This window comes from Artibeus jamaicensis, unplaced genomic scaffold (assembly GCF_021234435.1).
Source record: "Artibeus jamaicensis isolate MK-2021 breed Jamaican fruit bat unplaced genomic scaffold, CSHL_Jam_final contig_760, whole genome shotgun sequence".
Taxonomy (NCBI): Eukaryota; Metazoa; Chordata; class Mammalia; order Chiroptera; family Phyllostomidae; genus Artibeus; species Artibeus jamaicensis.
The window spans coordinates 1,846,641-1,873,183 of NW_026521955.1; the positions used below are offsets into that span (position 1 = coordinate 1,846,641).

The 26,543-nt window shown below is 42.0% G+C and overlaps 1 protein-coding gene and 1 pseudogene across 3 annotated transcripts in view; one reads left to right on the forward strand and one right to left on the reverse strand.

Moving 5' to 3' along the window:
* Positions 1 to 17,369, forward strand: part of LOC119063443 (calponin-2-like) — a 48,012-nt pseudogene extending 30,643 nt beyond the window's left edge.
* The window catches only part of SLC25A21 (solute carrier family 25 member 21), a 496,967-nt gene that overhangs the window by 166,767 nt on the left and 303,657 nt on the right, over positions 1 to 26,543 (reverse strand). The window lies entirely within an intron of this gene.

The window sequence follows — 26,543 nt, forward strand, 5'->3', positions numbered from 1 at the left end:
TCATTTAAATTACATTGAGAAATTATATTATAAATCCCCATTGTCTTAACATATTAACTCATCTCTCAAATCACATTTTGGAACAGAGACCACTTGCATTTGTATGCAAAGTAAATGAGTATCTTCTATGAGGTGGGTATTTTCCTCAGAGAACACATAACTGAAAACACAAAGAACTAATTTGTTTAAATAACAACTGTTTTTTTTGACTGATAGATCATGTTCATAGCTGAAGTGGAACTGGCCAAAGGAAACTAAATTAACTTCCCTATAGCTCAGTCTAGAAGGCCACACTGTACATAACATTAGATGACACCCTTTGGCTCTGAGGAGTTCCCTTGTCCTATCAGAATCTTATTCCCGTATCTGCCCTTGCGTCCAGCCAAACAATGACAAATACAACAGGGACAAAACACCAATGCAAAAGAAATGTCCTCTGAGATTCAGAGGGTCCAGTTCACTGCTGGGAGATGGTCCAAAGTTGGTGAGGAATGAACTGTGACTTGAAGGGAAGCCGTGACTTGAGCCCTAGCTGTCCTGCAACTGCACGGGGGAGGCCAGCTCCCAGAGGGAATAGGCTCACAGAGCTGAGTCCACAGGAACATTCTTTGACCAGTTTCATTGTCACATGTCAGAGTGGGGCTGAAGTCATGGTCAAGAATCAAAACAAGAGTTTTAAAAGAAAAATTATTATTCAAGAAGTCACTGGGAAAAGCCCATGGAAGTCAATTCCTCTGTAATTGGGAAGACAAGAAACTTCGATAAAGGATAACAAAAGGAAGAGTTTATTCCAACCACAAATATAGTTGTTTGTCTTTATCTTTGGAAATTCCAATGCAAAATTACTGTTTTGTTAGCCCTATTTGCAATGATCTTTTATCTACCAAATATTTCAGTGTTTTCAACATTACTTTTTTTTAAAAGTCCTCCAAATAGGTAACCTGAGAAAATTCCTTACTAGCCACATTAGTGAGAACAGACAAATCAGTTTGTTTTGGACAGCCTTGACTCACATGAAATTTCTGGAAATGCATCAAATAGTTTGATAACATCAAGTTCCTTTAGATTAGGCTTTGAAAAACCAAATATCTACCCAAAAGTTGCCTGATTTAATATTGTAAAATAGAGTCACACAACACACAAAGTTTTTAAAGTCTTTCTAAATTTCAATAAGCTATCAGTTCCCAAAACTGTACGTGAATAATTTTTCATTAGATCGGATTTCTGATGTGCTAGAAAGAAGGGAGAAAGAACCAAGAGGACAAGCAGGATAAACCAGCAGCAGCTTTGACATCAGTGTTCTGGGTTTGAACACTAGTTCCGCCATGTAGCTGTGTTGCTTGCTCTGATTCTAAAATTAAGGTTATTGGAGGACGAAATGAAATCATGTCTGGTAATATATTTGACAGAAAGCAAACACCAAATAAATGCTAATTCTCCATTTCGGAACTTTCAGTAAATGGAACTCTCTTTTCCCTTCCTACGAAGAATTAACGCAATAAGCCTTGAGTTTCTTGAAGTCTGAAGTATCAACATGTCTTTAGTTTGTCTATTATATGAAGTACACAATGATTTCAAAAATATGACTGGTTTCTCTCATGAAAACGTTATCCTTAAAAAGAATCATGGGCACCTTCTCACTGAAAAATGCACATAGCTAAACACAAAAGCATCACTCAGGTCTCAATGAACTGAGTAGTAAAAACTTTGGGGCATTCACCTCTATAACAATTATTAATGACTTTTCTTAAATCTCTTCTACCCATTCCTCACAGTTCTTCCTCAAATATACAAAGTTCTTGAGAATTCATAACTATCCACTGTGCCCCAAAGCTCTACTATTCTCCTAGACCAGAAACCTCAGAAATCATTCTGTATTTTTTCCTTTCCTTGCATTCTCTAATCATCAAATGTTATTTCAAACAGCTTTCAAATCTGCCCTTTCCTCTCCATTTCCATTGATTTCTTAATACAGGGTTCACATTAATTCACACCTATGCCTATTTATTAATTCCAGCCTCTTACTCCTATTTGTGACTAAATGTCTTCCTATAATACCATTTTTATCTAACTGATACCCTGTGCAAGAACCTACAGTGGCTCCCTGCTGCCTAGTTCATCAGGATCAAACACTGCGCTTTAGGATCCATATCCTTCACAATCCATCCCCATTCCACTTTCATTTTAGTTTCTGCTCTTCTTCCAACCATCCCTTCTGTCCAGGTAAGTGGGGCCAAGGCACTGACCCAGACTACTCATTTCCTCTGTGCTTTACTTGTGCTGTTTTTCCCCCTTGGGCAAATCTATTACCTAAATCTTATGCGCAGAAACCTTGCCTGAAGACTTTGGTTCTCTCTCTCTTCTGCAAGTTTCATTTAAATCAGCATCAAATTTTCCCACATATTTTGCCTCCTTAAATAAATTGTAAGTTGCGAGGGGAGATGTGTCCTATCTTTTATGCATCCCCTGACCCCCTGCCCACCAGCCTACAGTCTATACTCAGGTAGCTGACTCAGTGATATACTAACAGATGCTGGAGCACCATATTGCTAGTTGTCTAGCCAGTCAGTTCTCTTTCTCCTCTTCCTCCTAACAAATTCCCTGATTTTATTTGGGGCAATAATATGCCCAAGGGAAAGACTACAGTTCTCAACCTTCCATGCAACTTGGTAAGGTGCTGGCAGAAATTATTAGGTGAGGCTCCCAGGAGATTACTTTGAAGGTATGACTCAGCTGAAGTCCTACGACCAGTATGAAGGTATGAAAAAGCATATGAAGCCTATGCTTTTTGCCTTGAAGCTGGACCTTCGGGTGGAGCACTGGCAGCCATTTTGCTCTATGAAGTGACTTTGCAAAAGGGTAGAAGCCACAACAAAGAATGGAGAAGTCATAAGACAGAAGGACCCTAGGTCCTGAAATTGTAGGATTACATTCCTCTTTTATTTGGAAAGCAGGACTCCCTATGCAGGTTTAGCAGGTATTGTCAGCTAAACACAATACCTGACTTACATTGGTGCTAATGAAGGGAAAAGAGACTGGGGGGTGTAAGGTGATATAAACTGAGGAGGAAATCACAATCTTTCATATGAGCAGAAAAAGAATAAAGTAGGAAAGATTTAAAACCATGGAGCATCAAGGGGTACACCCATATGGCACTCCCAGCATATCACTGCAGAAGCAGAAACCTGAGCAGGTGGAGGCAGGCAGATGCGCAGCTAGGGGACAGGTGTACCTCGATCCATTATTCTCAGGGGACTGACCCTGAATATGAAGAGGAAAGAAACTGCTAGAGGACATGCTTGACACCAAATGGACTGGAGCCTGGCCAATGCTATACAGATATTCTTAGTTAAAAAATGCCTATGCCAAGTAAGAATACTTACAATGGCTGTCAATTCAATCTGAGGCTACTACTCAGGTGGGATGTTACATGATCAAAACTCCACAGTGACCTAAGGGAGGCGAAGCTCTTGGAATGTTACTGTTAACATCCTGAGCAGTAGCAGCATATTGAACTAAGTGTACTATTCACTTTGCCTCTGTAATTTTAATTTAATTATTAAAACAGTAACCAGAGGGGAGGTGGGAGGAGCTCATGGGGGTAAAGGGAGAAGGATTGTCAAGGGATATGTATAAAGGACACATGGACAAAGCCAAAGGTGGGTAGGATTCAGGGTGGGAGGTAGGGATGGCGGGGGACGGGTGAGGGGAAAGTGGAGACAAATGTACTTGAACAACAATAAAAAATATTTTAAAAATAGACTATAAAAAACAGTTTCGTGAGGTAAATATTATAAACCTCATTGGTACAAGTCATCTAGAGTCATCGATTTTTAATATTTTGCCACACATTTTCCTTCTTTCACTGCATACATGTGTGTGTATGTAAAACATGAATATTTTGCCAGGTCACTTGATATTGCGTTGAAGACATCATGACACTTCGCTTCTAAATACTTCAGATTAATGTCCTGAGAGTCAGAACATTCTCCAACAAAACCAAATGCCATCATTTCATTCATGAACTGAGCAATTCAGCACCAGTACAGTAATGTTGTCTAATACTCAATTTACAAACTGCCCCAGTTGTCCCAATGATATCCTTTGTCATTTGTTTGTTTGTTTACTGTGCTCAGCATCACAGATCACATTTAATTGCCATGCGTCTTTCCTATCCCTCCGTGTAAGATCGCTTCCTGACCTTTTACTTGGTCTTTCAAGATGCCAACCTTTTTGAAGAATACAGACAAGTTGTTTGTAGAATATCCCACAATTTGAATTTGACTGATTGGTTCCTTACAATTTTTCGGGTTAAACATAAATATTTTTATAACCATGCTACATAGGCGATGTGTCCTCTCCATGTATCACGGGAGGAGGCACACTATGTCACTTTGTCCCACTACAGGTGGGCAGAGCTGCACAGGGCAACGTTCTACAGCACTAAAGAAGCCAGCTATTGCAAAAACACCCAACTTATTAGCATGTGAATCAAGCACTAATCGGGTTAGTAACAATTTACTCAGCATTCATTTTCTTGTCCACTTTAAGAACATGTCCTCCTTAACTTACAACTCCCCTTCAGGTACAGAAATAGTGTTTTCTTATTTATAACAAGTTTTATGTCAAGGAGAATTGCTCCTGCTCCAGATAACATGCGGGCCCAGCATCATTCACGGCTTCCTCCTGGCGCCCGGGCTAGAAGCTGGGTGCAGGGGGCACCCGCACTGCCACCCGCACTGCCAGCCGCACACACGGGGAGAGCCCAGAAAACCAGATCACAGAGCACTGTGCTACCCAGAAAAGGAGGCAGGAAGAGATGAAGCCAAATCTGAAATATGACCCCTGAGGACTCAATCATTTCCATTTCATTTTACCTAATGAGGCAGGAGTTAGAACGCTGACCTGATCAGAGTCAGATGGAAGCCTGAGAGAAGCGAGACCCCCTCTGCCCTCCTGTCCCGACACCCTTTGTTACCTCCAAGTGAGCTGAGACCAGGCTGTGAACCATGTAAATAGAAGGCTTCCAGGTTAATGAAAAGCTTCAGCACCATTCAAAAATCTGGACAGAGGGTCATGCTGTCTCCTAATCCAGAGAAACTTCATGCAGCTCAGTAATAAAGTTTAATGAATGCTGGTCATTTTGAATCATGGGGCTGAGAGCCTAGCCAAGGGCTAATAGTTTCCTTACTGAACCTCTCCTCTGGCGGGGACACAGCAAGTATTCGAAAGCTGCATGGGAAGCCAGAGTCGTACATGAAATGTAATATTCCATATGCCCAAATCCAAGGGGAAGTTCTTGAAAAGGGCAGTAAACATTTCTCACAAGCTGATGTTTTTATTAGGTGGTGGCATGCTTTGTGCAGCATTTCATTAATTAGCTGCAAAAGGAACCTTCTTTCAACACCATGTCAGATTTGACCTATTGTAATCATGTAAACACAGTACAAAGCCAGGCTGCATGCAGAGTAGCTTCTCCATCTCTCTCGGAGCACATGCACACAAGGCAAGCTAACAACTTCACGAAAACTCACCCTGGAAAAAGTCACTTCTCCCAGAGAATCAAGCATGGATTTGTTTTAATTTTAAAATCTGACTATCCTAGTGGCCTAGAATAGCAGCACAGAAATGGATGGATTTCCGAAAAAAAGCAGACATCGTTTTCAGAGTACATGAAAAGAACCATATAGAAAAATATGAACATCAAATAGGACCTTCATATGGATGGATGAAAACCTTACATCCTTGAGATTCATTTTAAAATGTACTAGAAATTATATTCCAGTTAACTAGAACATAAGCTTAGATACGCCATCAGTCAAACCATATTCTAAAAATGTTCCTGCTCACACACAGGGGAAATCTAAAGCGTGCCAAGCCATGCCGAGGCACTGGGATTTTCAGGAATGCAGAGAACTTTTCCACATTTAAAAGCGCCTCAAGCTGAACTGTTTCAAACAAAACTTCTATAGAAGAATATGATCCAATTGATGGCCAAATTATCAGATTTGCCTCAAAATCCTCATTCAACAAATAGGACTTGCTATTGGCTTCCACCTATTCTTGTGAAACAATTAGCTTGGATTTTAGACATTCTCTTGACAGGCAAGTCTGGAAATTCAATGTAAATGTGGATTTGAAGATTTATGGGGTGAAATATTGTGATCACACACCGGCGCTTCTCCAGTTTTCCAGAGATCATAATTCCTGCCTCTGTTTATTATTCAGTTTATGGTTGGAGAATAACAGATGATTCATTTTTAATGTGATAAATGTTTGGGGGTTTGTTTGAGGGAAATAAAAGTTTATAGTTCAGCACTGGACATGGATAGTAAACTGGAGTGTAAGGCAATATATTTCTAAAACATGGTGATTAGGATATTTATTTGCTCCTTTATACCCAGAGCTCCAGTGAAGAGTGACTGATAGTGTTTACTTTTAAACCTCAAACCACATTACTCTGCTTTGCAACTTAGTGAACTTTCTAGAAAGAATTTCAATTTTCTCAGAAAATTTCAACTACTATTTTCTAGTTGTAAAAGGAATTTGAAATTCCTTATATAAAGATAACACTTACTAAACTATCCAGAGCATACAAAGAGAGGAAGATGTGATCAAAACAAAGTACCCCAGACCCATAAGGACTTACAGTCTAGGAAAAAAAATAATGCTTAGAAACACATAGTAGTCTAGTGGTCTCCATTATTTGGATTGTCTCTACATTAAGCCAGACTTTTCTTTAATTCACGTAACAGTCTGTCATCCATATTTGACAGAATTTTACTGAGCATATACTAAATGTCACACAGTTCTAGTACTAGTGACACAGGAGCGAACAAGACAAGGTCTGTGGTCCCAACGAGTTTACGCCTTAAGGAGGGACCTGAACGGTAACAGGCAAGTACATGTGTGGGTCCCGACCCTTTTCCACGGTTCCCAATCCAAATTCTCAAAACATCCCCAAACTGTGATTTCCCTCTAAGCTTGTGGCCGACTCATTTGGTGGCAAACCTTACCTGAAAAGGAAGTGCAGCTGCCTGTACTTTGTGTTCCACTCGGCGTGGATGCGTGTGCAGTTCAGGGTCAGGATTACGGCGTTGGATCACGCGGAGTGGTGTCCCAGACCCTACTTCTGTGTGCAATGTACACGGTGAGTAAGTGCGCTGTGTTACTTTTACAAAACAGAAAATTTCAGGATTCTGAAACATTATCTGTCCCCGACAGTTTTAGAAAACAGTTCATTGAGATATAATTGATATACGAAAAATTGTACATACTTAATGGATACGGTTTGATGAGTTTGGACATAAACATCCACGATGCTGTCAGAACAAGCAAGTTAATAGATATATCCAACTCCAATACCTCCTAGAGCTTCCGTGTGTACCTTTGTTTTTACTTTTTGTGACAAGCAAACTTAACGTGAGATCTGCCCCCTGGACAAATTCTGAAATGCACAACACTGTATTGCTAACCATAAGCTCCATGCTGTACAGCAGGTCTTACTCATACGGCATCACAGTCTTAAACCCATTAAACAACAACCTCCCATCTCCCTCTTCCCAGCCTCTGGCAACCACCCGCCCACTCTCTGCTTCTGAGTTTAACTGTTTTAGAAACCTCACTTAAGTGGAATCGCGCAGTATTTGCCCTTCCATGACTGGCTTATTTCACTTAGCATAGTATCCTTAAGATTCATCTATGTTCTTGCAAAAGGCAGGATTTCCTTCTTTTATAATGCTAGTGAGACTCCATTGTACGTCTCCTTGTTTTTATCTTCTTATCTGTTGGCAGACAGTTGTTCCCATATTTTGCCTTTTGTGAACAATGATATACAATGAAAATAAAAACATACAATGAAAATGAGAGGGCTGATATCTTTTAGAGATCTTGATTTCATGTCTTTTGGGTGAATAACCAGAAATAGGATTGTCATATGGTAGTTGTATTTTTAAATGTTTCAGTGGCTTCCATACTGTTTTCCACAGCGGCTGCACTATTTTACATTCCCACCAACAGCGTGCAAGAGTTTTGGTTAAGGAATTTCTTTTTTCTTTTTATTTTTAAAGATTTTATTTATTTATTTTTAGACAGAGGGGGAGGGAAGGAGAAATAGAGGAAGAGAAACGTCTATGTGTGGTTGCCTCTTACACGCTCCCTACTGGGGACCTGAAGGGCAACCCAAGCATGTACCCTGACTGGGAATTGAACCTGTGACCCTTTGGTTCACAGGCCAGTGCTCCATCCACTGAGCCACACCAGCCAGGGCTGGTTAAGGAATTTAGATCTGTATACTATGATACTTGGAAGTGAATGAATAGACACATGGATGAATGAATTAATAAACAGATGTTTAGAAATATGTTTTCAGGTAAACCTGATAATTTCATTAAAATACACAGTCATCAGTAGATTTATACATTTTGTAATGTCTAGAACCTAATGCCAGGTTATTCAATAGTAACCGACCCTAACATTCATTCGTTCATCAATTAGTACTTACTTTGTCTACTGAGGAGACTAAAGTGAGTACAGCATAGTCTCCACCTTTGTAAACATACGACATAGTATGGGAAATAGATATGAAAACAGAAGACTGTCACAGAGATGTGATAAATGCCACAATTACCCTATTTTACTTGGGAGAAGTGGACAAAGGAGGTGACATTTGAGGAGCGTTGAAAGATGAGTAGGTGTTTTCCAGACACAGCAGGTAAGGGAGGACCCTCCGGGCGGTGGAGTTTTATGTGCAGAGACTCACAGAATGAGAAAAGGGCATGGCGTGTTTGAGGGAGAGGTGAGAAGGTCACTGTCACGGTAGCAGAGTGTGCACGGGGTTGGATAGCTAAGAGGCGGAAAAGACGAGCCCTGAGAAGCTCTTTCTGTGGCTTTGATGTGTTTATGGGATGTTTTCAGGCATGAGGGTGAGTGAAATACTCAGCTTTTTTGCTTTATTTTATTTTATTTTTGCTTTAGGATGGTAAGTCTGGAAGCAGCACAAAGTTATGTTTGAATAGGGACCTAGAGTGGAAGGCAGGCTTCAGCGAAGAGGTGATGAAGGCTAACCTGGGGAAAAGGCAGCGTGAGCAGGAGGGTGGACTTAGGAGACATTCCAGTGTATGTGCGCAATGAGGGGGAGAGAAGAATAGGGTGTCTGGGTTGGAAGACTAGGTGGAAAAAAACCAGCTCGAAAAGAAACACTATAAACTGAGATAATCTTAAGGTATTGCTAAGTATGATTTATCAACCTCCGGATGTTCTCCTTTTTAAGTTGCCCCCCCACCTCAAAGGTCAATAATATACTGTTTTTATACAACTGTGGACCTATTCATGAGGCACAAAAAGATTAGAAATTTTTTTCTTGTACTTAGGGACTTTCCAGTGGGACAAGCACAGGAATCAGACACTAAGTATATTCTCCATACTGTCAAGGCCAAGCTTCGTTTCCAGTGTCAATAAATCATCATAATTAACAACCTTTCAGCTGAAAAGATCCCAAAGCACTTTCCAAATTATGCAACTCTGGAGGTGAATTGCCTCCGCTGTCCAACAGCTGTCAGCAGCATCCTGCCACAGGGACAGAGCTACAGGGAGGATGCAGACTCTCCCCGGAGCTCCTTGCAGCGCTTAGGTCTGTGGAATGCAATTCCCCAAAACTGAACTTGGCCCAGAGTAGGGTCTCATCTACTCTTGGTAGAAATGCAGTAAAGCCATTCTTATCCTCAAATGGTCAACAGATTTCTCTTGCTTACAAAGGATTCCTGTGAATGGAATCAATACCAGTCCTTGGCCTAAGAAAATCAGTTATACATTTATTTCAAATTACATTTCTTATTTTGGTAATGGCTTCCTTAATCGTTGATCAGGGCATGGTGGGGTTAAGTGGAACCTCATTGCTTTTTCACATATTAAGAGATCACTGAATAATTGTGAAGTTGAATTCAATCAGGATGTTTGGAATCCCATGTGCTCAAATCCACGCCACTCTGTGTGTGTGTGTGTGTGTGTGTGTGTGTGTTGTTTTTGTCTAGGTTTGGAATTTTGAAGGGCCATTTCTGTAACCTGATCAAATTCTAACTTTTCTTTTTTTAAAAGATTTTACTTATTTTATTTTTAGACAGAGGGGAAGGGAGGGAGAGAAACATCAATGTGTGGTTGCCTCTCTCACACCCCCTAATGGGGACCTGGCTGGCAACCCAGACATGTGCTCTGACTGGGAATTGAACCAGCGACCCTTTGGTTCTCAGGCCAGCACTCAACCCACTGAACCACACCAGCCAGGGCAAATTTTAACTTTTCATTTCTCTCCCTGTTAGCTGAGACTCAGCTAATCACACTAAACATCCTGAAATATTCTCTTAATTCTACGCCTTTCCAACTAAGAAAAGCAGGGGATTTGGAAAGTCATAAAATTGATATCGTGAATATTCTTGGAGCTCCTAATACATCACAATATTTGGGATAAACACAAAAGCTGATATATTATGAAGTATAATCTAACATTAAAATAAATCTTAAAGATAAAATATGGGAATTTGAGTTTGTGTGGACTACAGAGGTGCATCCCGAGGTAGTTCTCCTCGTACTTGTCCCTGTTCCCATTCTCCCTTCTGCCTTCGTACCCCTTCCACTTGATATGGAGAGGACTTTAGGGAATAACTTTATGAGACATGGCCATAATGAGTACTTTTTAAATTTATTTTTATTTTTTATTATTTTTAAAAATTTTATTTAGTTATTTTTCAAGTACAGTTTTTTTTGTCTATTTCTCCCATCCCAGCCTCCCCCACCCGCGCTCCCCACCTCCCTCCCATTTCCACCCCCCTTAGTTCTCGTCCCTGTGTCCTTCCTATTTGTTCCTCCGAATCCCTCCCCCTTTTTCCCCTTAAATTGAGGACTTTTATTTTTAAGGCATGACTCTCTTGGATAGCAGTGGGATAAATTACACAGTTTTGAAATGACAAATCTGATGTTAAGGAAATAACAGCGATGAAAGGTGCTTATACCACTGCTAGTCTGAGAATAAGTCAAAAACAATCTAACTCCAGTTGAAGTAACTTATTTTACTGATGCCATTCTAAAGGGAGAAGTAAGAACTTGATTGATATCAATTTAATAAAATGAAAGTTTCTGGATTGCCTATTACATACAAAGCACTCAGCTGACAACTCTTAAGGGACACAGACTAAAATAATAAAGAAATAACATCTCCAAAACTTTGGGCTACACTAATATTGGGGACAGTCTATCTGTACCGCTGGTGAATCTTGGAAATCAGTTACCCAGAGCTTATTTTCCGTTCAAACTGATGGCAGAACTATAATGGACTCATTAGGCTTTTTTATCTTGTTGAGTTAATTTCCCAGAATCAAGGATTTATAAAAAGTTACACTTAATTTTACTTACTTTCAATTACTTATTAATTCACTGCTTAATTAATTAGTTAATTTATCCATTAGTTCACATCTTTATTGTTGTCCAGGTATGTGCCAGTCTCTGGATCAAGTGAATGACCTATGTCTCCTGTAGCCACAGAACATTTAATCTCACGTGGATATAGGTAAATGAACAGGTAACTGCCAACACTTTGTACATGAAGTGCTGTGATAAGGGAAAGTCAGGGGGGCACATAGTCGGAGGTGGGTCTGTGACCCTAACTTACGAGGGGAAGATGGCCTTCTGGAGAAGTGACGTATGAAGCAAATACCTAAAGGATAAGGAATTAGTCAGGGAAATGGGGGAAGGAATGAGGTGGAGGGAGAACACTGTTCCACACAGTACGGGCAAGGGAAGGCAGGGCAAAGCCGGAAAGTGGTGTTTGGGGCACTGAGTGCAGGAAGGGGAAATGGCAGGAGAGGTGGAGGAAAGAGCATGCAAAGGCCACGTACAACTGCCCTGTAAGCAGGGCTGAAGAGCGTGGACTTTATCCCGAGTCCCCCAAAGCAAAGAGGAGCCTGTGTACTTCACCTAAACGGGTGATATCCTGACTCTGTGGCTCAGAAAGCAGACAAGATATTCCTGTATGCTCCCTATCACACCAATCCATATTTGCAGAGAAGTAATGATTGCTATACCAATGACTGACTCTTTGTCAGTCATTGCCAGACATTTGCCAGAAATTGCATGGAATTTTACATAGCATCTACTACAACTATTGCATTGGGTGGAATCACACCCTTTATTGTACAGATTAGAAAATCTGGCATCAGTTAAGTAATTGGTTAATTCACGCTATTTGTAAATCATAGGGTTAGGACTCAAACCCAGGCCTGTCTGCCTCTGAAACTAAAATTCTTTCCGTACCTTAGCTTACCAGCTACACAAAGCAGTAGAAGAAGAGGAAAGAACGTTTTTGCTGACAGTTTCTCTTAAGAAGAAGGCTGTGATCACAGAAAGCTGCTTACACAGAACTCAGATTTGTCTACATTTTCTTTCAATCTCTCAAAAATAATGTTCACCAGGGTACCTTGTAACCATACTGGAAAGCTAAATGATAGTTCATTGCTTTGTTATAACATAGGACTATCTCCACATTACCTGTACTCCTCAGGGATCTAACAGAGCCACAGCACAGGGCACAAAAGCCTCCTAAAATCTCTGGACAGATTTCAGCACCATTCCACCAGAAAGGAGAGCAAGGGTTCAGCACCTATTTAGGAAGCAATATTTTGGTCCTTATTATGCTCCATGGACTTTTGCATTCACTACTAGAAATTCAGACTTAACGTATAACACAGCGGTTACCCAGAGGGAGGTGACCAAGGTGACCAAGGCAGGTGACAGAGAATCTTGTTTTTTTCCACTGATTCTTTCCCAGTGGAAGTGGTGATGGTTGTGACATTCTACTGTTCTCTTTAAATAAGAGATACAATTTAAGATACAATTTCAAAATGCAGCATTGAAAATTGCTCGGTATCTTTATTTAGAGGAAGATATTCTGCTTATGAACAAGCTAACAGATGCCGGAGCCATTAATCGTTTATTAAATTTACTCTTTATTATGCACAAAATAAAACATGTGAGATAACCTGGGAGCCATATGTGTCACATGGTGTGTTAGGGCCCAATCACACCTAATTTCAGTGGCTGAAGAAAGAGAGGCAAGCAATTAAGGCAGAGTTTGGTCAGCTTCTGTTCAACCAAGGACGGAAACCTGCACAGCTGGAGACAATTCTGAGCAAATTGATCAGAATTCCTTTACCTAAGTAGAGCCTCGCTAACAAGTTGATACCCATGAGTTTCTATAATCAAGCAGCAAGAATTTAAGAACCCAGAAAGGCAAGTCACCTTGGACTATTCCATAGCTCTAAACCATGTCATATTAAGAAACAAGGACACCTGTTAGTAGGGGCTAAGGCAGACTATTTTTTTTTATGGATCATATAATTTGCTTGGTAACAAAATCCAGGGTCAGGAGAATTCATCAGCTGAACGGAGCTGATTATAAAAGTAAACTGATAAACTAGACAAGAAATGGGGACTAGAAACATTATGAAAATTATTACACTTAATGGCATAATATTTGGGTATTCAAAATGTTGTGTCTCCTATTGAAGAAACAGAGACGTTTCAGTGTGTGTCCTCCAGATGAGCAGCTAAGAGTCTTGTCTGAGTCGCTAATCCCTAGAACCTATGAAGGGTTGCTTTATATACACCAATGTTTGCTTGCTCACTTGCTTGCCAACATCGTGACCAAATCCAAAAAACAAAGTCTTTTCCTGGGACAGACCAGCTACTTTAAGGAGGTTTCTGTAATTCCTCAATAATGGACATGGTACTCTGGAAGGATACCAAACATATTCAACATTTGGAAGAGTTAGTGAAAACACTGTTACATATTTTTTTAGTGATAAAACAGATCTACCTCCCCCCAAATTTAGTATTATTTTTGCAGTTGCAGACTTTAACCCAAAGCCAACAAGACCTGGAAATGCACTCACTGCTATCCACGGGAGCATGTTATGTAGCTGTTCATCTACTGCTCGGAGCAGGAGAGACCTACCAAGCAAAACCTCCTACACAGAGAAAAATAGCAAAAATGAAGATAAGGTCGAATCTGTTTCCACCAGTCAGCTAAAGTGAACCTGGTTAGTTTGCTTTAGCATGGAAACACTCTTCCTCAATTCTACAGCTTTTCTTAACTATACCATTGCTATTTAGGTGGTGGCGGTGGACGGGGGGTTGGAGGGGAACAAAACTAACAATTAGACACACCTGCTTAAAGTGCCCTGCGCTCTGTTCACACTTCATGGTGTATCTTAAAGTGACAGCATATTAAAACGTCAATGCAATTCCTGTGCATTATGTGGCTATAATGGCTGAAAAGTACAATTAGAGTTCCTAGCATTATGTAACTGAATTTGACTCATTTAGAGTGCCCAAAAATCATATATTACACAAAATACGTAATTTTCATAAGATATAAAACCAGAAAGATGGATGTGCACTTTCCCATAAACTAAATTCTTATTGGCTCTTTCGTTTGTGCATTAAAAACACAGTCATAATATTCTATGGGAGTCTCCCATCATGAGTTAAGCATAATACATAAAACTTTCTATAGAGAAAATTGCCACTCTGATATTTCCAAGACAAACACACAGCTAACCATATTCAGTGTTAAATATATATATTTAAAAACCATACAGGAAACAGTCCTAAAATTTTACATGGAAACCAAATATACTGAATTTAAATATAATGAATATCATAAACATGAAACGGGATCAAATTGCTTCCATGCACTGAACAAGGAAAACTGTAAATCTGTTACAACATATATCCCTGCTAATAAAGTGTGACATTCTTATTGTGAAAATCAGGAGTGCTGCAAAGTGCTTACACCAGAAGGTTGTCTCAGTAGCCAAAATAAAACAGAGTATTAGAAAGAAATTTGGCACTAAAACCAAAATAATTGTTCAAAAGGAAATAGTATGATTAAACCATTCATTTAAAAATGGTAATGGTAAGATATGAATCGCATATTCCAGATAAATGTTTTGTCAGCACTCTGTTCCCATTAAACTCTCCCAAGGACGATCTGTCTAGTGAATGTTGTACTCAAGTACGGCATTTCACAAGAGACTGAGCACTTCTCAACAGAACACTACTCCATTTGAATGCACCACCAACGTAACCCTCTCTGAAGTACAGTGTGGCTAGAACACACTGTTTGGTTTTTTATATAGGAGCATTCATTGCTAACTTCTAGAAATCATTTATTAACTTGCTAAGCAGCACCAGGACTAGGCTGACTCCCTTAATTCCCTGACCCCTGCCCCCAGCCCGGGTCATCACCCCCCCCCCCAGTTCCTGTGCGGGACCTGGCTGCTGTCTCACTCCTGAGAAGGCCCTGCTCCGCCCACTTGGACATGCAAACGCATGCTTACTCGACTAAATAATTGGTCATACAGGGAAACATGTTTTGACGGCTGCAGTTTCAGCTTGGCTACTCCTGGTTCTGCTGGACCAGTGACAAATGCCACAGCTTTTTAATGGTCTGATCCCTGGGACTTTTATCAGCCAACACCCTATTTTTCAGAGGTCTTAGGTGTCCTCTGAGACCCTCCAACAAACAGAGCTGCATTATGCATCTCGTGCTTTTGTTCCACTTGGATTAGAGAACACAGTCCATATATTGTCTATTTTTTTTCCAATTTTGTACTAAAATAGGTAGAGTGAAAATCTTTTAAATTCTAGAAACCAGAAGTATAAGTGTTCATTTCAACTCAGGTTTTGACAACTGGTAGACTGATGTGACTTTTGTTCATGGAAGGCAATATTTAAAGTTAAGGTGATCATTTCTTTAATTTATCCACTCCTTCAGTTAGCACTTATATAATATTCATTTGGTACCAGACACAGGGCTAGATGCTAGGGACACATATAAATGTGATGTGATCTCATATTTTCACAAAGGGGACTACAAAAATCTAACAATATTATGGTGTAAAACATACATATTATATATATGACAGATATACATACACACAGTTTATCCAGTGTCAGAGGAGAGAATGGTTCATTCAACCTGGAGATGTAGAAGAGGATTCACAGAAGTAGTCATATTTGAGCTGTGTCTTGAACAACAACAAAATTTCCCCCAAAGGAAACTGCATAACAGTAATCATTGCAAATCAAATAGTATATATAATGCTTCACACAGAAAATTAAAGATAGGCCTAGCCCTGGCTGGTGTAGCTCAGTGGATTGAGCACAGGTCTGCGAACCAGAGGATCACAGTTCAATTCCCAGTCAGGGCACATGTCTGGGTTGCAAGCCAGTTTCCTGCAGGCCAGTTCCCAGCAGGGGATGCACTAGAGGCAACCATACATTGATGTTTCTCTCCCTCTATCCTTCCCCTCTAAAGATAAATAAATAAATAAACAAATAAATAAATAAATATTAAAAAAATTAAAGATAGGCTGGCTGTCACCGCTGCTGAAATGAGTCCACGCAATTCAACAAGGGCCCTCCTATGGGCTTTTGGCCGAGGTCAAGAACCGGCTCCTATCCAAAGATGACCCTCAGAAGGAGGTGGAACTCGGCAGCTGGACTGAGGAACTCACAGGCCTGTCTATTGGTTCTGACTTCCAGAAAGGTCTGAAGGACGGGATTATCCTGTGCACACTCATGAATAAGCTGCAGTCCTGCTGGGTCCATAAGATGAACTACTCGGTGCAAAACTAGCAACAGCTAGAAAACCTTTGCAATTTCATCAAGTCCATGGTCAGCTACAGCATGAACTCTGCAGACCTGTTTGAGGCCACTGACTCATCTGACAGTGGAAACATGACACAGGTGCAGGTGTTCCTTCTCACTCTGGCGAGAAAGGCCGAGACAAAGGGGCTGCAGAGTGCCGAGGACATCGGCAGCAGGTATTTGGAAAAGCAGGAGAGGAACTTTGATGATGCTACCATGAAGGCGGGCCAGTGCATCATTGGGCTCCAGATCTGCACCAGGAAGTGTGCCAGCCAATCAGGCATGACAGGCATGAGAAGACATCTGTACCACCCCAAGAACCACATCTTGCTACTCACAGGCCACTCAACCATCAGCCTCCAAATGGGTACCAACAAGTTTGCCAGCCAGGTGGGCATCACAGCTCCCAGGACCTAGTGGCACATCTATGACACCAAGTTGGGGACTGACAAGTGCGACAACTCCTCCATGTCTGTGCAGATGGGCTACAAGCAGGGCACCAACCAGAGGGGCCGGGTTTTTGGCTTGAGCTGACAGATACATGGCCCCAAGTACTGCACACAAGGCCTAGTGACCGAGGGGGCTTCAGAGTCAGCAGGTGACTACCCAAGCCCAGGGAAAGCCCTGGAGTATCTCCCCCCTACTACCAAGAGGAGATAGGCTACTGAGTCCTCCTTTGTGAGGTGTCTCCCTATATGAATACCCCATCTGGGATTTCAGGTTTTCCTTCACCTTGTTTTTCTATGTGTTTTTCTATGTGTTCAAGTGCTTCCAGCTGAGGGTCTATGAAGGCCAGATCCAGATGCTGGTGGGGCGGGGGGTGTCCCTGCCAGAGCACATTCAGGTAGCAAATTTCCCTGCAGGCTTTGGGCCAAGCTGTGGGTGGAATAAGAAGCCTGTACAGGGAGGGAAACTGGCCCCAATGGCTTCTGTTTGCTTCTGCCCCTCTTCCCTTTTCTGTGCTGATCAGTGTGTGGTTTCTGTATCCACAAAAGTTTCAAGCACTTTTAACAAAACAAAAGTAATTTTTTTTGGGGGGGTGGGGATGGTGGAGGGTGGGAGTGCTGAGAAGGAAGTCCCCTGGGAGAGAGCCTGGCCATAGTCCCCAAACATTTCAGGCATCATGAGGGACTGAATTTCCCCAGGATCCTCTCAGGGGCCCAGTGAGGAAACTGAGGCACAGACGGAACAGTGGAGTTCTAAGTGGTTTAGGCAAAGCTAACCACCCCCTACCTCCTTTCCATACCTAGTCCCTTCTTCCCCATGAAGTACTACACAGAGATCGCCACCAGGAGGCCCTCTCTGGGACCAAACCCAGCCAGGAGCTCTGGGGATAAGAGATAAATCGAAATACTAACTGTGGATCAAAGGCAATAAAGACCTTTAAAGGGAAAGAAAAAAGGAAGGAACGAAGGAAGGAAGGAAGGAAGGAAGGAAGGAAAAAAGAAAGAAGAAGAAAAAGGGAGGAAAAAAAAGAAAAGGAAAAGAAAAGGAGGAAGGAAAGGAGGAAGGGAGGGAGGAAGAAAATTAAAGATGGAAGGAAGAAGACTTAAAACAATGTAGCTGCCTCATCTGTACCTACTTCAACATTGGTAGATTGAGTACCAGCCCAGAAAGGTGTAATGTATAGAGTCAGACTGCCTAGGTTTGAATCCTGGATGTCTCCTTTACAATTATTTCTTGACTCTTAAGTTCCAGGTTTCGCACCTATAAAGTGTGGATAATAACAGTGCTTCCTTCATGGGCTTGTTGGAAGGATTAAAAAAGTCAACAAAGTAAATAACCATACATAGAACATAGCAAATGCTCAATAAGGTCATTGGTAATGGGTTTTATTACTATTATCACCATTATGTCTAGTTACAGGCTGTGTTTGGAAAACAACTAATGACAGTCTAATGCAGATACAATACATGTGCACCACAGTCGACTCGGAAAAGCCTAGGTTTGGGTCCTCCTCAGAAGAACTCATGTCACCCTGAGGAGTCTGGGCTTGATCTCGTCAACGAAGGGGGACCTTGGAGGGTCAACACTAGTTCAGTGAAGCACCTGTTAAGAAACCTACCGGGTACAGAAGCCTGCAGTAAAGAGGGCGAGATTGAGTTTTTTATAATTTTATAGGGTGTGAGGCATGGGAGGCATTCGGCCATCCTTGGAAAGCGCCAAGAGAGAGCAGAGATGGCAGTTTGCCTGGGGTGCAGGCAATAAGGGGGTATGTCGTTTGTATAGAATTTTTTAAAAATAATAAACTTCAGCTTGCTTTTTAATATTATCACCATTCCCTGGTAATTGTAAAAAAAATGTCAGTGGTAAAATGCTCTTCTCTGCTGAGCCAGCCACCCCTTCGGGATTCCATGGCTGGGTAGTGTGTTCTGGGAAATCTGAGGAGGCTTACAAGCACCCAGAAGCCGGGTGCCCATGAGTAATTTCTGGTGCTGGGACACGGCTTAATTCAGGGGCAGGAAATGGACCTAAGGGTCAAGCACCTGAATAGAAAGTTTCAGTGGAGCCAAGTATTTGGGGAAAGGTAGGGGCACGCCAAAGGGGGAGACACCATCAAGGGAATCTTGGGAAAAAGAGGCTGAAGGACACTGGATGGTGGGCAGTGAAGAGGAAGATACAGACACATACAAGGCTTCAAATAATGCAGCTTCCTCCTTACCGCTGGTCAGTCCAGAAAGGGCCAGCCCAGACCTTTCTGCAACACCAGCATCAACATCACTTCGTCAGAAATGCAAATCACTGACCCCAGCCAATCAGAACGGCTGAATCAGTGGCTCTGGGGTGAGGCCCAACCACCTGCTTTAACCAGCCCTCTAGGGCACTGGGACACACGCTGAAGTCTGAGAATCATAGCCCTCTCCATCTGCAGAGCAGCCCCCTAAGTACAGAACCAAGTCTCCCAGGTCATAATATATTCTGATGCCTAACTGGTATTTATGACATTAGTCACATATCAGTATTTAAGCCTATTATATTGTTGCTCAATTACAATTGTCCCAGTTTTTCCCCTGTTGCTCTCCCCTACCCCCTGCATGTATCCCTGGCCCCCTCAGTCAGTCCCCACCCTGTTGTCCATTACCATGGGTCCTCCATACACACTCCTTGGCTAGTCCCTTCCCCTTCTTTCCCTATTAGCCCTCTCCTCCCTTCTCTCTGGTCACTGTCAGTTCTTTGTTTAACCCGGTGGTTCTTAATGGGAGCAGTGTGGAGAGTGACTTTGTCCCCCAGGGGGTATTTGGGGACATTTGGTTGTCCCACTGGGAGGACGGTACTACCGGCATCTAGTGAGTAGAGGCCATAGGTGCTGCTCAAACATGCTACAAAGCCCAGGACAGACCATGACAGAGAATTAACCAGCCCCAAGTGTCAACAGAGCTGAGGCTGAGAAACCATGGTTAACCTGACAAAGAAAGAGGTTTCTTTAGGCTCCCTATTAAACTTAATGTTGGGGGAAGGAAAGAGCAAGGTGGGGAAGGCGACATCCAACCTGATGTCTTTAAACACAAATCTGCACTTGTGTGGGGAGGAATGTTTACTGATTTGACTGACTGTTTATTGTTGGTCCGTAAAGGAAGTAGGAGCTTTATGACCCTAACCGGGAACTGCTGGCTTTGTTTGCTCTCCTTCTCTTGGGCTTGTCCTTCTGTATATTGTTTCTACCCTGACTTCTTTCTTTGATTCCAAAGCAGTCAGGCTGGTCATGATCTGATCTCAACTAAGTCTTCAGTCCTGGCTGCTCAGACATGGCTTGTAAGAAGAGGGGGATTTTGTAGCCTACTAGTTCTAGTGGTGGGGGACACCCTCACTGAGACGCTGAAGCCAAGATGCCCTCCCTCCTCAATTTGGAGAGGCCTGTGGAAAGGGTGCCACTGGCACCGGTTTGCAGAGGTCTGCAGCTAATTAGAGCTGTGCCAGACACGAGGTGGGGAGTAACCAGTACATGGAAGCCCTGAGATACCCACACCCTGGCACGTCGCTGGTACAGCAGTAGCTGGCAACAGGGCATGCACTGAGTGAATTCAGCTAGAATCTGAATGAGGCAGGAACTGCACTCAGTTGTGGGGACAGGAGGGAGGCAGATGTACAGAGACTGGAATCTGGGCACCAGAAACATGCCCCACGTAGAAAATGTGGAATCAGATGTGAAGAACAAGTGAGAGGCACATCTATTTGGCTTGTGTTCTTTTTATGTGATTTGGGAGAGGCTTGTCTGCTGTGCTGTCCAAGGAAGCTTGCTGCTGGTACAAAAGCCATTTCATTCCTGGGAACAACTTTTGGTGTGTGTGTGTGTTTTTTTCCTTTTCACAATGATTTTTACAGGCCTCACATTTACCACTGTGTGATGACTCTATAATGCACTCCAGTAGCCAACTGAAATACGGTTCTATTTTAGTTTTAAAGGAACTTCTTTGTATTTAAAGTCTAAAGTGTGCTTTATCTTCTGCCTTGGGACCTGGACTCCAGATTTCTCATCATCGACTGCCAGGGAGGTGGGCAATTGAAGGGTGCTCTGGAGGACCAGGGAGCGGGAAGCTGGCTTCCTAACAGACACAGAGAGCAAGTGAGTGAGAGGCCCTCCCGTGGAAACACCTTTCAGGCAGCTCCGCGGGAGTCTCTATTTAAACAGGTGACCTTGCGGAAAGAGGCTCCAGATCCCATTACTGACTGCCCAGTGAGGGGCAGGTTTGTTTTTACGAGCTCTCCAGGCACGCACTGGGGCACTGGGGCCAGGCGTAAATACAGAGAAAACATGCAGAGACACTGCTCCTTTGGCACATAGGATAAAGAAAAGAAAATTTTGCTGAGGCTTTTTGAGAATGACTACCTATCAGTAAACGGCCAGTGACCAAAGTGGTCTTCATTCATTTAAAGTTTTAAATAATCTAGGGGGGGGCTCAAAAAGAGGGTCAGATATTTCAGCCTTCCTGCTTCCTTCGGGGAATGGCAAGAAGAGGAAAACAGCTGCTTGTCTATGAAGCAGTTGAAGGGTCAAATAATGCTCTGCCCAGCGGTGCTGACATCACTTAACTCCCCCCAGGAGAGGGGCACTGGCGTCACTCGCTGGGCGGGGGCCACAGGCCTCGAGATGGACCGGCTGCAGCTCCCATTTTGTTTCTCTCCAGCACCTACAGGTCAACAACTGCAAGTGAACGTTGCAATCAAGACTCAAACTTTGTTTTTATTGGCTTTCTCAGGGAAACATTTTTTTTCACAGTTTATGAAAACACCATGTAGCCAGTACATTAAAATGGGAATTTCAAACTTTGCATAGTCATTAGATTAATCATTAGTCATTCGTGGTTGACAAGGAAGGTTATAATTTGACACCTGGCAAAAATCAGGCAGATTTCAGAGAATTGAGAGTTGGGAAGTGAGATGGAAAAATACACCCTCTTTTTCACTAGGAGGTCCCATGAAGTAATGTTTGCAAACCACTTCTCTCTCCATAGAAGTCACCCGCCTGTGATTCAGGGCGCTGATGTCTCTCCTTCTCTGACGGCCGGACCTCCTCCCGCTCCCTCCCGGAGCCTCAAAAGCACTGGCCAAAGAATCGGCTCAGAAGGTTCCCAGAAGTGAACCTCTGGGAGTTAAGAGAAAGAGATAAATAACTTCTTAACCTGATGTTTAAGCAACAAGAGGCCACCAGAAAGTTTCAGTGTCGATTCTGGAAATGTTTTCTGAAACATCATAGAGTCATGGGAGAAAAATATTTTAGAATGACAGAATTCTTAGTTCCCAACCTCTCCATACTGTCTATGACCATGTTCTTTTGTGTAATGTGATCAAAATATTGAACCCTGAGTTTGTATTTTCTGACCCCTGACCTCTCACAGGTGTTCTGGCTCATTTCCTGAGAGTTATGTTTGATTTGGGAATGCTTCTCTTTTCTCCCATCCCCTGGTTACAGTTGGAGACCTGGAACACCCGCATACAAGACCCTGACTATGCTAGACCCTCCCTCTGCTGCCCAAAAAACACTCCGAAATGTTCTCTCTGAACTTGGCAAGCATTTGGGCAGGGACAGTATTCTCACACTCTGGGAAATCAAACTGTAAAACAATAGTTCTTTTCCAATTCTTCAACCGAACGATACACTTTAGGGTCATTTCTTTTTTCTTTTTAAGCCTCACACTTTCCCCATTTTAGTACTAAAAGAATCAAAAAAAAACAATTCACTTAAGTTTTCAGTATGTGACAAGGAAATAGAGATGCTAATTTGGAATTCTTCAGGACCAAACATCAGCATAAATCAAAAATTATTCCAAGATTGTTGCTTCAGAAGCCGCAATTGACATTTTCTTAACATATCTCTCCTGCTCCCTCCCCTCCCCCTCAGGTTCTAGGGGAACAGTCTAGAAAATATTACTTTTGGAAATCATGCATTTTTTTGTCTCAAAATAAAGCTGGAGCCCTGCATGACACTACAAATTCTAGTTGTCTCTGAAGGAGAAAAAATTTAAGATACCTAACAAATATTGATTTTAAAAAAAGAAAGATATTTTTACACCTTTTCATTCAGTGAGTTAGGCCAATTACTAAGCTAGGAAAAAGAACAACCTTGAGGAATGCAATAGGCTCTGCCTACTCCAACTGTCATTATTCATTAAAAAATCATAACAAAACAACAAGGCTCATTCAGTGTGTAAGTAAAAATAAAATATTGTGTGCACTAAAAACACTTCCCTAAGGAGCATCCAGGCTGGGCTCGTGAGGCCCATCCGTCACCACCATCTTGCCTGCTCAGCCTCACATCACCCAGAGGATGAGTGGTCCCCTTCCTAGTCTAGTGGGTGGAGTGGTCATCCATGCATTAGAACGAAGAAAGAGGGCTGAACCTTGGCAGAGGAGAATAGACGGGACTGAGAGAGACTCAATGATCCCAGGTCCAGATGACAACTTCTCCACGTGCCAACACTCTTCTAGACACTGTCTACATACAGCATAAACAAAAAGAAAGCAGTGGAGGTGGGCGGTTAGTGAGCACACACACAACTTGACAAGATCAGAAGACTAGAGCAAAGATAAATAGGGTAAATAGAAAGAGGAACGCAGGAGGCCATTTAGGCAAGATGGCCAGGGAGGCCTCTCACAGGAGATGACAACCGACCTGAGGTATGAAGGCTGAGAAGGAGCCAGTTGTTCCAGGCAAAAGGGATACCAAGCACAGGGGAGAGCTTGGCATGCTCAAGGAATAGAGAAATCCCACTGCTAGATATGTATGAAGACCACACTATTTTTAAGCAATGAAAACATGGCTTTAGAAACAGAGAATATCAAACTGGAAGAAGGCGCTGAGATCATGGGGAGGTATACCCTTCATTTCCAGGTGAGAAGTCAAGTCCCAGGGCAGTTCTGTTGACTCACACAGCTGGGGCCAGCAGCACTAAACTAGACCTCTGGTCTCCGCGCATCATCTTTCTGCAAGACCCGTTGCCTCCCTGTGCTGATGCATGTTAATCACATTCCCCTTGGACACTGAAAGCCTGGGCGCAAAGGGATCATCTCTGCTAACCTGTCCCATGGAAGTGAAAACGGTCTGCATTCTAGCCAGCTCCCACTTTAGAACATTAAAAAAAAAAAACCTCCAGGTTTTTTTGTTGTGTGTACTTGCTTTGTTTAAGAATTTAAAAGGACACAAATACAGAGATAAATTCTAAAGCCTTGAGCATTTAGCAGTACTGAATTACATCTGATAGTGAGACATCTACCAGGACATGTTGCTTTTTCACTAAAAAGAGAAATGCATATCTTGGATAAATTTTCATTACCAAAAAACTGAGGCTATTCAGTTCAATTTTGGATTGTTTTTGCTATAAAAGGAAAGTATGTAACCTATTAGGTACTCAGAACAGTTTCACTGGAGAAAATATTATTCAATAACCCCCAAATGGGAACATTTTCTTCTGTAGAAACTTGGCCCAGAGTATGTGGAATTGCATCTAGAGAATATACAGCTCTATTTATCATCTTGCAAACTTCTTCATTATGTCAAAACCAAATCTCAGCTGCGCCCTGACTGCAAAGCAAAAACAATAAGGCTATTTTAGCCATCTCAACAAGAATATTTTGAGAATTAATCGATTTTCCAGGAATGTTAAACAGTTTTATCAATTTTTGGTCAAGGTTCACAGTTAATGACATTACATTATCAGCCTTAAATTTGTTTGTCTAAAGAAATTTATGATTCTTATTTTTGCTTCACAAAGAGGAAAAACGAGCTTGTAGACTATCTGTGATAACTAAAGTTTAAGCGGTGCTACAGCCCCAACAGTTCAGTCATTAGGCTCGATTCCCACTCCAGCTCCACTCAGAGGCAGCTTTTCCCGTGGGCACCGTCTGCGCTTCTAGGCTCAGCTCACAGTCAGAGCTTTTTCTTCTCAAGCAGCTTCTTTCTCAGCACTCACGAGTTTTCTCACGCTACAGGAGGAGTCCAGCTGAGGAAGAGTCCTAAAGTGTTTCTTCCATGACACATGACTTTTTTAAGGCATATTCCAGCCCTTTTGAGACAAACACCTGTTTTTTTTTTTTTTAAATAGACATGGCTGAGGAGCAAGCACCCTGGATAAGACGATTTTATTTGCATTGGTAGCAGATTGCTCAGAGCTTAAGGAGGAATCACTTACAATAAAATAAGCACTATAGCTCCGCAAAAAGCAAACATTTAAAATTTCACCTCGCCTCTCAAATTTAGAGCTAGAGTTTATCTCTGCCTTTGAAGAGCCACGGAAAATAGACAGGTATTAGTTCCAAACCCACCCCCCAAAGCTGTACTTAAAATAGGTTACGTGAGAAGTTCATGATTGCATAAAACACACTGAGAAAAGTAACCCACTTGTTTTTAACTCAAAATGATCCCCAATCAGTTAATTTTATTACTATATTTTATAGTCATGGGAAGTTCTAATAACCCAAAATTGGAATCTAAACCACGGTTAAGGCAAAGCTATCTCACTGTAGGGGGACCTGTGAAGAGCACCGGCTAAATAAGCAGATGAATGAGGTTGCTGAAAATTTAAAGGCACTCGGGATAAAATACTAAGTGGCCCTGGCAGTGGGGGGTCGAGGCGGGGGGGGGGGGGGGCGGAGAACAGGGGATAGTCCTCATGCTGATGCTCATTTTAGAACTACTTTCCCTTGACAAAGATAAGAAATCTATTTAAGAATTATTTACCTCTCAACTTAAAAAAAGATAAAATGTTTGGAGAAGGCCATTGACAGGCGTGAAGAAGGCATAGGTTAAGATAATGCTGTATTTTAACTATATTAAAAAATAAAAAGAACAGAAAGGCACTTGCCCTTCTCGTGCTCTTGGCCTGAGACTGCCGGTGCAGTGAGGCGGAAGGAAGACAGAGGCGTCCAAGACGAACGCACCGTGTGCTATCAGCAAAGGGGGAATCTCCTCTGCTTATTTCATTAATTAAGGAATCATAGCTACTGTACTTTAAACAAATACTGAATCTTTACTTTAAAAATTGAGACAGAAACACAATTTAAGGAGAGATTAAACACTTTACAAAGGTTCCACGGTGCGACTCATAAAAAGAGCACGCTCCTCTGAGGAGTGATTTCTAAAAGAAATCCACCTACAGAAAAGAAAAGAAGGAAGGAAGGAAGGAAGAGAGAAAGAAAGAAAAATTAGAAACAATAGTTCAAGGTTGTAAAGTGAGTTACAGTTGATTTAACGTAATAGAACTTTGTTATTTTACGTGGGAGGAACTAACTGGATTTTTTTTAAAGAAAGGATTATCTCCTTATTCATAAACCTGAAAAATAATTTTCACCTATGGTGGCAAAATTATTCTGCTTGAGATCTTTGGGGCCCCTTGTCCCCCACCACC